We start from the raw sequence: 10,936 nt of genomic DNA, 5'->3' as shown, positions 1-10,936 counted from the left end.
ATCAATCTTTAAAATGACAAATTTTATTTTTATATAAAATTTACAATTTCATTAAACATATTATAGTTAATAGTCTTATTATGAAAAGTATTGTAATTCTCAAGAAAAAAAAATATTAAAGTTATTGCTTGATAAGTAAAAACATTTAAATATTATAAATTCTCATTTTCAAAATATTCATCTTAGGACTTCAATTTCAAAATAAAATATTTGTATACTTTTGTTTAATATTACTTAACAATATTATACTATGATAGTGATTAAAAAAATAAACTTGAAAGTAGGCGCATGATTGGAAGTAAAAGTTATAATTAATAACTGTAGAGCTAGGACTTTTATGTACTTACTAAAAATTCATTAAATATACGCAATTAAATATACCTTAAAAAAATTACATTCTTTTATTACACTATAAAAATTACTTAATTAAATATTTTACGCATTTATCATATGTTTATTTATATATATATACCGTGTGTCCCAAAAAAAGGGTAGGTACACTTTATCACTCATTACCCTTTAATTATACCCTGTAATCAATCATAAATTCCTATATGACTTAAAGTTCTTTTAACTCATATATTTTGACTCGTATACAACTTGGTTTTGTTGTTTTTGTGATTAGCGTAGACTTCTACTTTTTGTTCCCATGAGTATTTTTTTTTTTTTTAATATATTGTTATGTTGTTTATTCATGAGACATTGTGTTAGATTAGTAAAATGTCTTGCTAATATTTTGATACTTCAAACAAAAATTTGGTATAGTAGGGATATGTTAAGTCCTGTGTTTAGTATGGTGATGTTTCATTGAATGTTTTTGATTTTGGTTTTATCAAGGCATTTTGTTGTTGTGATTGAATATTAAAATGTTGCGTCTTCTTTAAATTTATTATCTTTAGTGTTTTTTTTTTAAATTCATTTTCATGCTGTATATGCGAGATAAATTGAGTAAGATTTGTGAAGACGCCTTTTAATATTTGTATATGTTGTTATTGTTGTCTATATTTATGATGAAGTTAGCATCTAGCATTTCCTGGCATAATTATTTATCGTAGAAATGTCTTCTCTAGAAGACCTTTCTCTTGATAACTTAGGTATGTAGGTAGTAGAATATCGAACGTCTTTTATGAAGTACCTACTTAATATGTATGAGATTGGATATTAGAATCTCTAATGTGTTATTCTTATTTGATGTTTTGTTGTCTTTTTCTTTAGACTTTTGGAATATTTGCTTGATTGTGGCAATAGTGTTCAATGACATTATTCATTTGGTAAATTATTGAAAATTAGAATATTGTTTTTGTGGTGGTTTAGTATGATCAGATGAGGTTAGGTGGTAATATGATTTTATTCTTCTAACATGAATGATGTTTTCAGTTAGTTTTTTTATCGAAGATTAATTTTACTTCATAATTTAATTCTGATATTTATTTATTATTTTTAAATTACTTTAAATTGGCCTCTGTATTTTTGTGCTAATTTAGGCGTTTTGCCTATTTGTGAAAATGGAAATTTTATTAATTCTTGGTCACCTGGATTAAAGCTTACTATTCCGTGACTTTTGTCTAAATAATTTTTTCGTTTAATTTGTGCCATTTTTTTACTATTTTTGGAATTTCATTCCTTATTTCGTTTAATTCCTTTAATAATTTTTATATGTTGTAAGGCATACTTTTTCTGGTATTAGTATAATATCTATTGGAAAATAAGTTTCAAAATCATGCATTAGGGAAAAAAAATGCTATAATCGGTATAATATGGTGTGCATCGTAATATGTTATTTATTATGACAAATTGTCGCACAATATGTTTTTATTTATATTTTCTTTGGGTTCATTAATCGCTTTTGTTGTAAATGCAAAATTGATCTTTGGAATTCGATGGATTTATGTCGTACATTCGTACCTTATAAAGTGATTTGTCGATTCCAATGTTTTTATCGTTTTTATCGCTTGTATTTATGTTATTGTATTATACCCCGTCTGATACTCTGTTTTCTTTATCATTTTTATGTGATGTATCAAAGGTGAAATATTATAGTTCGATAATTTTTTTAAAAAAGAAACATTTGTTTGATATTATTGAAAAAATCATTTTGTCCATGATTATAAACACTTATGTTAAGTACACTTTGTTGTTTGTTTCAGTTATTTGATCGTTGTTGTTATCTCTGGACATTTATTTTAGTTGAGTGTTGGAATCTATACTAGTGTTAATCGTACCTATACTTTGTCCACTAGTCTAATGGAATTTTTAAATTTAAGATTTTAGAAATAAAAAAAAAAATTTTTGTTGTTCACGTATGTATTTATTACCTACATATTCAATATTTTAAGTGACATACGTGTTGTTGTTATTATTAGCTATAAAATAAATTCTTTAACTTGATGAAAAATAGACGTACAAGTACCTACTAATTATCTCATATAATAGATATGGTTTCTATATGTTAAAAAAATAAATTTTGGACCTAAAGATCAACACATCGACTGTCGTTGCTAGCTCCCGGATGGGCAACCACCTGGGTTCTTAGTGACGAATCCTCGTCTTATTTACATGTGTTTAAAACCAAACAGTAAAATCAGGTTATGCAGTTGATATCTTGAAAACATAAAATTGCCTCTGGCCTGGTATATGCACTGCACACTAGTCGTATACTCTATTTTGGGGTATGGTGTGGCGCGGTGGTTTGCCGTGGTCAAACCTCGCCTGGCGTCACTAGCTCCTGGATGGGTGACCACCTGGGTTCTTAGTGACGAATCCTTACCCCACATACTCACGTGTTTCTAAACAAACACACGCAATATGGATGTATAATTGCCGAAGGATTTGTTTAAAACAAAAACTTATATAATGTAATAATAAAAATAATAAGAAACCAATTGTACATTGTTTAAGTCTATATGAGATATTATACTTCATACTATAACTTTTTAATAATAATAATTAACAATAAGTATGTAATTTGAGATATTTTAGTTGATTGAATTTTCTTCTGGACACTTGATCTTTGTCACAAAAAATGTACTGACAGTTGACACTGTGATGTAAAGATTACCAATCACACAGCAAAATGTTATGTTGAAATAAAAAATAATAATATTTTATTGTAGAAAAGATTGTGTAAACATTTTTTAAGATCGTTTCATTTAAAAAATATCCAAAATCGTAATAATTCAATTCCTGGTGTCTAGAGTGGTTTTTATTAGGTACCAAATAAAAATAAAAATAAAATTACCATTATGGTAGCACCCGACGTTTTTGGGCCCAGAAAAGCATGATAACTATAATTTTAGTGTGCTGGAAGGGGAAATAATTTAGATATGACACCATTTATGTAATAATATTACAAAAGTTGTTTTGCTTTAATGAGGATGTCGCACTCTCATTCTCTTCAACAGGACTTTTGTAAGTCGGAGACAATACAAACACATAAATCTTTAATAATTATTAGTTATTACGTGTACAATTTACATCCAATCATACTTGCGAGTTTAGATGATAATTTTTGAGTAGGACTTCATAGAATGTACTATGGATGTGTTAATAACAGTTCCCCTCACGTATACTCATTTATGCATTCATAGCGGCCAGACACTCGTCGTCATATAAATATGCGCTTAAAGTTATATACACCAAAAAAATGGGCATGGCTCTATCCATAGATAATATATTATCTAAGAAGCAGTTGCACCGAAGTCCTAAAAATCTAGTAGGGAGAAAAATATTTCAAGAGGCTCAACATCTTAATAATAAGAGCTATTTCTAAGAGGTTAACAATCAATAGAAAAACTTGATAAGTAAACACTTATATCGGAAATCAACTAAGGATCTTTTTATTCAAAGTGTCCTAGTAAACCATCCGTTTGTCACGCGTTACCCAAATAGCATTTATTTTTATACGATCATTTAGATTGATACTTATTAAACCCAGTGTCATAGTCAGCCTTCCCGAGGGATATTGGGTGTATAGTACTGTATACACTTATTCCCTCCCCAAATCCTAACCCTGGCTATGGCACTGCCTTCCCCGCGGACATGCAGATGGTTAATTAAGTCATTAGGAGGTTAGTTTAGGTTAGGTACCTATACACAATGGTAAGTTGAGCTCAAGTGATGATAGATGACTATCATCACTGGTCGTGACCTTTGCATAGATCTTTTCTTACTAACTACCAAGGTATTCAAAATTGTCACCATAACAATGAAAAATATTTAAAAATTAACGAGGAAAATATTAATACTACATTTATACTAAAATATAATATTACACTTATATATTGGTGAATTATACATACTTTTTTTTTAGCTATTACCTATAATGACTACTTAATACTTAAAATATTACAAATACCTGATTAATATTGACATAATCTGGATCACGGTTTTAAAGCCATACGAGTATTAGTGTTATACCAGTATTTCATATGAACTAAACTAATGTCAATCACAGTAAAAAATGCATCCGCTGATCATAATTTGTTCAACAAAATGTATAAAAATCTAGTTTATTTTTGTGTTCACAATTTTCAAACATTATAAGCCACTTGCCACTAAAAAACATAATTTTATCATGATCTCATTATCATTCATATATTTTTCTTGAGAATACATATTGCATTCTACATAGTGTATTCTAAGATTATAATTTTTTCCAAACTTTTTTTTTGATCATTAAAAATCATTTGCCTGCGAGCGCCAATAACCCCTTTCCATTTTTATTTTCAAAATATAGTTTTATTTTATTTTTGTGGTCACAATGTTCAACTTTTTTAACCATGTTCAACTTAAAAACATAATTTAATCATGATTCAATTATCCTTCATATATTTTTCATGAGAATACATTGTGCAGTCAGTCTTTTTTCAAAATTTCTCTTTAGATCCTTAAAAATCATTTGCCTGCGGGCGCCAATACCCCCTTTCTATTTTTATTTTCAAAATATAGTCGTAGTTTATTTCTGTGGACACAATTTTTAAACTTAATAAGCCACTTGCCACTAAAAAACATAATTATATCATGATTCAATTATCCTTCATATATTTTTCATGAGAATACATTGTGCAGTCAGTCTTAATTGTGTGTTCCAAGACTATAATTTTTCCCAAATTTCTTTTTTGATCCTTAAAAATTATTTGCCTGCGGGCGCCAATACCCCCTTTCCATTTTTATTATCAAAATATAGCTTTATTTTATTTTTGTGGACACAATTTTTAAACTTAAAGAGCCAATCAAAAATCATTTGCCTGCGGGCGACAATACCCCCTTACCATTTTTATTTTTTAAATATAGCTCTTGTTTATTTATGTGGTCACAATGTACAACATTTTTAACCATGTTCAACTTAAAAACAAAATTTAATCATGATTAAATTATCCTTCATATATTTTTCATGAGAATACATTGTGCAGTCAGTCTTCATTGTGTGTTCCAAGACTATAATGTTTTCCAAATTTCTTTTTTGATCCTTAAAAATCATTTGCCTGCGGGCGCCAATAACCCCTTTTCATTTTTATTTTCAAAATATAGTTTTATTTTATTTTTGTGTACACAATTGTTAAACATTATTAGCCACTTGCCACTAAAAAACATAATTTTATCATGAATTAATTATCCTTCATTGTTTATTTAATTTATTTTTCTTGAGAATGCATGGTGCAGTCTTCATTGTGTATTCATGACCATAATGTTTTCCAAATTTCTTTTTTGATCCTTAAAAATCATTTGCCTGCGGGCGCCAATACTCCCTTTCCATTTTTATTTTTAAAATATAGCTCTTGTTTATTTATGTGGTCACAATGTACAACATTTTTAACCATGTTCAACTTAAAAACAAAATTTAATCATGATTAAATTATCCTTCATATATTTTTCATGAGAATACATTGTGCAGTCAGTCTTCATTGTGAGTTCCAAGATAAAAATTTTTTCCAAATAATTTTTTTGATCTTTAAAAATCATTTGCCTGCGGGCGCCAATAACCCCTTTCTATTTTTATTTTCAAAATATAGTCTTAGTTTATTTTTGTGGACACAATTTTTAAACTTAATAAGCCACTTGCCACTAAAAAATATAATTTTATCATGAATTAATTATCCTTCATTTTTTATTTCATGAGAATACATTGTGCAGTCAGTGTTCATTGTGTGTTCCAAGACTATAATTTTTTCCAAATTTTGTTTTTGATCCTTAAAAATCATTTGCCTGCGGGCGCCAATACCCCCTTTCCATTTTTATTTTCAAAATATAGCTCTTGTTTATTTTTGTGGACACAATTTTAAAACTTAATAAGCCACTTGCCACTAAAAAACATAATTTTATCATGAATTAATTATCTTTCATAGTTTATTTAATTTATTTTTCTTGAGAATGCATGGTGCAGTCTTTATTGTGTATTCATGACCATAATTTTTTCCAAATTTCTTTTTTGATCCTTAAAAATCATTTGCCTGCGGGCGCCAATACCCCCTTTCCATTTTTATTTTCAAAATATAGCTCTTGTTTATTTTTGTGGTCACAATGTTCAACATTTTTAACCATGTTCAACTTAAAAACATAATTTAATCATGATTCAATTATCCTTCATATATTTTTCATGAGAATACATTGTGCAGTCAGTCTTAATTGTCTGTTCCAAGACTATAAATTTTTCCAAATTTCTTTTTAGATCCTTAAAAATCATTTGCCTGCGGGCGCCAATACCCCCTTTCCATTTTTATTTTCAAAATATAGCTCTTGTTTATTTTTGTGGACACAATTTTAAAACTTAATAAGCCACTTGCCACTAAAAAACATAATTTTATCATGATCTAATTATCCTTCATATATTTTTCATGAGAATACATTGTGCAGTCAGTGTTCATTGTGTGTTCCAAGACTATAATTTTTTCCAAATTTTGTTTTTGATCCTTAAAAATCATTTGCCTGCAGGCGCCAATAACCCCTTTCCATTTTTATTTTCAATATATAGTTTTATTTTAGTTTTGTGTACACAATTGTTTAACATTATTAGCCACTTGCCACTAAAAACCATAATTTTATCATAAATTAATTATCTTTAATTGTTTATTTAATTTATTTTTCTTGAGAATACATTGTGCAGTCAGTCTTCATTGTGTGTTCCAAGACTATAATTTTTTCCAAATTTCTTTTTTGATCCTGAAAAATCATTTGCATGCGGGCGCCAATAACCCCTTTCCATTTTTATTGTCAATATATAGTTTTATTTTAGTTTTGTGTACACAATTGTTAAAAGTTATTAGCCACTTGCCACTAAAAACCATAATTTTATCATGAATTAATTATCCTTCATTGTTTATTTAATTTATTTTTCTTGAGAATGCATGGTGTAGTCTGCATTGTGTATTCAATGACCATAATTTTTTCCAAATTTCTTTTTTGATCCTTAAAAATCATTTGCCTGCGGTTGCCAATAACCCCTTTCCATTTTTATATTCAATATATAGTTCTATTTTAGTTTTGTGTACACAATTGTTAAACATTATTAGCCACTTGCCACTAAAAACCATAATTTTATCATGAATTATTTTTCTTTGATTGTTTATTTAATTTATTTTTCTTGAGAATGCATAGTGCAGTCTTCATTGTGTATTCAATGACCATAATGTTTTCCAAATTTCTTTTTTGATCCTTAAAAATCATTTGCCTGCGGGCGCCAATACTCCCTTTCCATTTTTATTTTTAAAATATAGCTCTTGTTTATTTATGTGGTCACAATATACAACATTTTTAACCATGTTCAACTTAAAAACATATTTTAATCATGATTCAATTATCCTTCATATATTTTTCATGAGAATACATTGTGCAGTCAGTCTTAATTGTGTGTTCCAAGACTATAATTTCTTCCAAATTTCTTTTTAGATCCTTAAAAATCATTTGCCTGCGGGCGCCAATACCCCCTTTCCATTTTTATTTTCAAAATATAGCTCTTGTTTATTTTTCTGGACACAATTTTAAAACTTAATAAGCCACTTGCCACTAAAAAACATAATTTTGTCATGATCTAATTATCCTTCATATATTTTTCATGAGAAAACATTGTGCAGTCAGTCTTCATTGTGAGTTCCAAGACTATAAATTTTTCCAAATTTCTTTTTTGATCCTTAAAAATCATTTGCATGCGGGCGCCAATAATCCCTTTCCATTTTTATTTTCAAAATATAGTTTTATTTTAGTTTTGTGTACACAATTGTTAAACATTATTAGCCACTTGCCACTAAAAAAAATAATTTTATCATGAATTAATTATCCTTCATTGTTTATTTAATTTATTTTTCTTGAGAATGCATGGTGCAGTCTTCATTGTGTATTCATGACCATAATTTTTTCCGAATTTCTTTTTTGATCCTTCAAAATCATTTGCCTGCGGGCGCCAATACCCCCTTTCCATTTTTATTATCAAAATATAGCTTTATTTTATTTTTGTGGACACAATTTTTAAACTTAAAGAGCCAATCACCACTAAAAAATATAATTTTATCATGAATTAATTATCCTTCATTTTTTATTTCATTTATTTTTCTTGAAAATGCATATTGCATAATTCATAGTGTATTCTAAGATAATAATTTTCTCCAAATAATTTTTTTGATCTTTAAAAATCATTTGCATGCGGGCGCCAATAACCCCTTTCCATTTTTATTTTCAAAATATAGTTTTATTTTAGTTTTGTGTACACAATTGTTAAACATTATTAGCCACTTGCCACAAATAAACATAATTTTAACATGATCTAATTATCCTTCATATATTTTTCATGAGAATACATTGTGCAGTCAGTGTTCATTGTGTGTTCCAAGACTATAATTTTTTCCAAATTTCTTTTTTGATCCTTAAAAATCATTTGCCTGCAGGCGCCAATAACCCCTTTCCATTTTTATTTTCAATATATAGTTCTATTTTAGTTTTGTGTACACAATTGTTAAACATTATTAGCCACTTGCCACTAAAAACCATAATTTTATCATGAATTATTTATCTTTGATTGTTTATTTAATTTATTTTTCTTGAGATTGAATGGTGCAGTCTTTATTGTGTATTCATGACCATAATTTTTTCCAAATTTCTTTTTAGATCCTTAAAAATCATTTGCCTGCGGGCGCCAATACCCCCTTTCCATTTTTATTTTCAAAATATAGCTCTTGTTTATTTTTGTGGACACAATTTTAAAACTTAATAAGCCACTTGCCACTAAAAACCATAATTTTATCATGAATTAATTATCTTTGATTGTTTATTTAATTTATTTTTCTTGAGAATACATTGTGCAGTCAGTCTTCATTGTGAGTTCCAAGACTATAAATTTTTCCAAATTTCTTTTTTGATCCTTAAAAATCATTTGCATGCGGGCGCCAATAACCCCTTTCCATTTTTATTTTCAAAATATAGTTTTATTTTAGTTTTGTGTACACAATTGTTAATTATTATTAGCCACTTGCCACTAAAAAACATAATTTTATCATGAATTAATTATCCTTCATTTTTTATTTCATTTATTTTTCTTGAAAATGCATATTGCATAATTCATAGTGTATTCTAAGATAAAAATTTTTTCCAAATAATTTTTTTGATCTTTAAAAATCATTTGCCTGCGGGCGCCAATACCCCCTTTCCATTTTTATTATCAAAATATAGCTTTATTTTATTTTTGTGGACACAATTTTTAAACTTAAAGAGCCAATCGCCACTAAAAAATATAATTTTATCATGAATTAATTATCCTTCATTTTTTATTTCATTTATTTTTCTTGAAAATGCATATTGCATAATTCATAGTGTATTCTAAGATAAAAATTTTTTCCAAATAATTTTTTTGATCTTTAAAAATCATTTGCCTGCGGGCGCCAATAACCCCTTTCTATTTTTATTTTCAAAATATAGTCTTAGTTTATTTTTGTGGACACAATTTTTAAACTTAATAAGCCACTTGCCACTAAAAAACATAATTTTAACATGATCTAATTATCCTTCATATATTTTTCATGAGAATACATTGTGCAGTCAGTCTTCATTGTGTGTTCCAAGACTATAATTTTTCCCAAATTTCTTTTTTGATCCTTAAAAATCATTTGCCTGCAGGCGCCAATACCCCCTTTCCATTTTTATTATCAAAATATAGCTCTTGTTTATTTTTGTGGACATAATTTTAAAACTTAATAAGCCACTTGCCACTAAAAACCATAATTTTATCATGAATTAATTATCCTTCATTGTTTATTTAATTTATTTTTCTTGAGAATGCATGGTGTAGTCTGCATTGTGTATTCAATGACCATAATTTTTTCCAAATTTCTTTTTTGATCCTTAAAAATCATTTGCCTGCGGTTGCCAATAACCCCTTTCCATTTTTATTTTCAATATATATAGTTCTATTTTAGTTTTGTGTATACAATTGTTAAACATTATTAGCCACTTGCCACTAAAAACCATAATTTTATCATGAATTATTTATCTTTGATTGTTTATTTAATTTATTTTTCTTGAGAATGCATAGTGCAGTCTTCATTGTGTATTCAATGACCATAATGTTTTCCAAATTTCTTTTTTGATCCTTAAAAATCATTTGCCTGCGGGCGCCAAAACTCCCTTTCCATTTTTATTTTTAAAATATAGCTCTTGTTTATTTATGTGGTCACAATATACAACATTTTTAACCATGTTCAACTTAAAAACATATTTTAATCATGATTCAATTATCCTTCATATATTTTTCATGAGAATACATTGTGCAGTCAGTCTTAATTGTGTGTTCCAAGACTATAATTTTTTCCAAATTTCTTTTTAGATCCTTAAAAATCATTTGCCTGCGGGCGCCAATACTCCCTTTCCATTTTTATTTTCAAAATATAGCTCTTGTTTATTTTTGTGGACACAATTTTAAAACTTAATAAGCCATTTGCCACTAAAAACCATA

The sequence above is a fragment of the Diuraphis noxia genome, unplaced genomic scaffold (assembly GCF_037042655.1).
Source record: "Diuraphis noxia isolate RWA-SAM2 unplaced genomic scaffold, SU_Dnox_SAM2 contig0004, whole genome shotgun sequence".
Taxonomy (NCBI): domain Eukaryota; kingdom Metazoa; phylum Arthropoda; class Insecta; order Hemiptera; family Aphididae; genus Diuraphis; species Diuraphis noxia.
Note: the sequence above shows the minus strand (reverse complement) of the source record.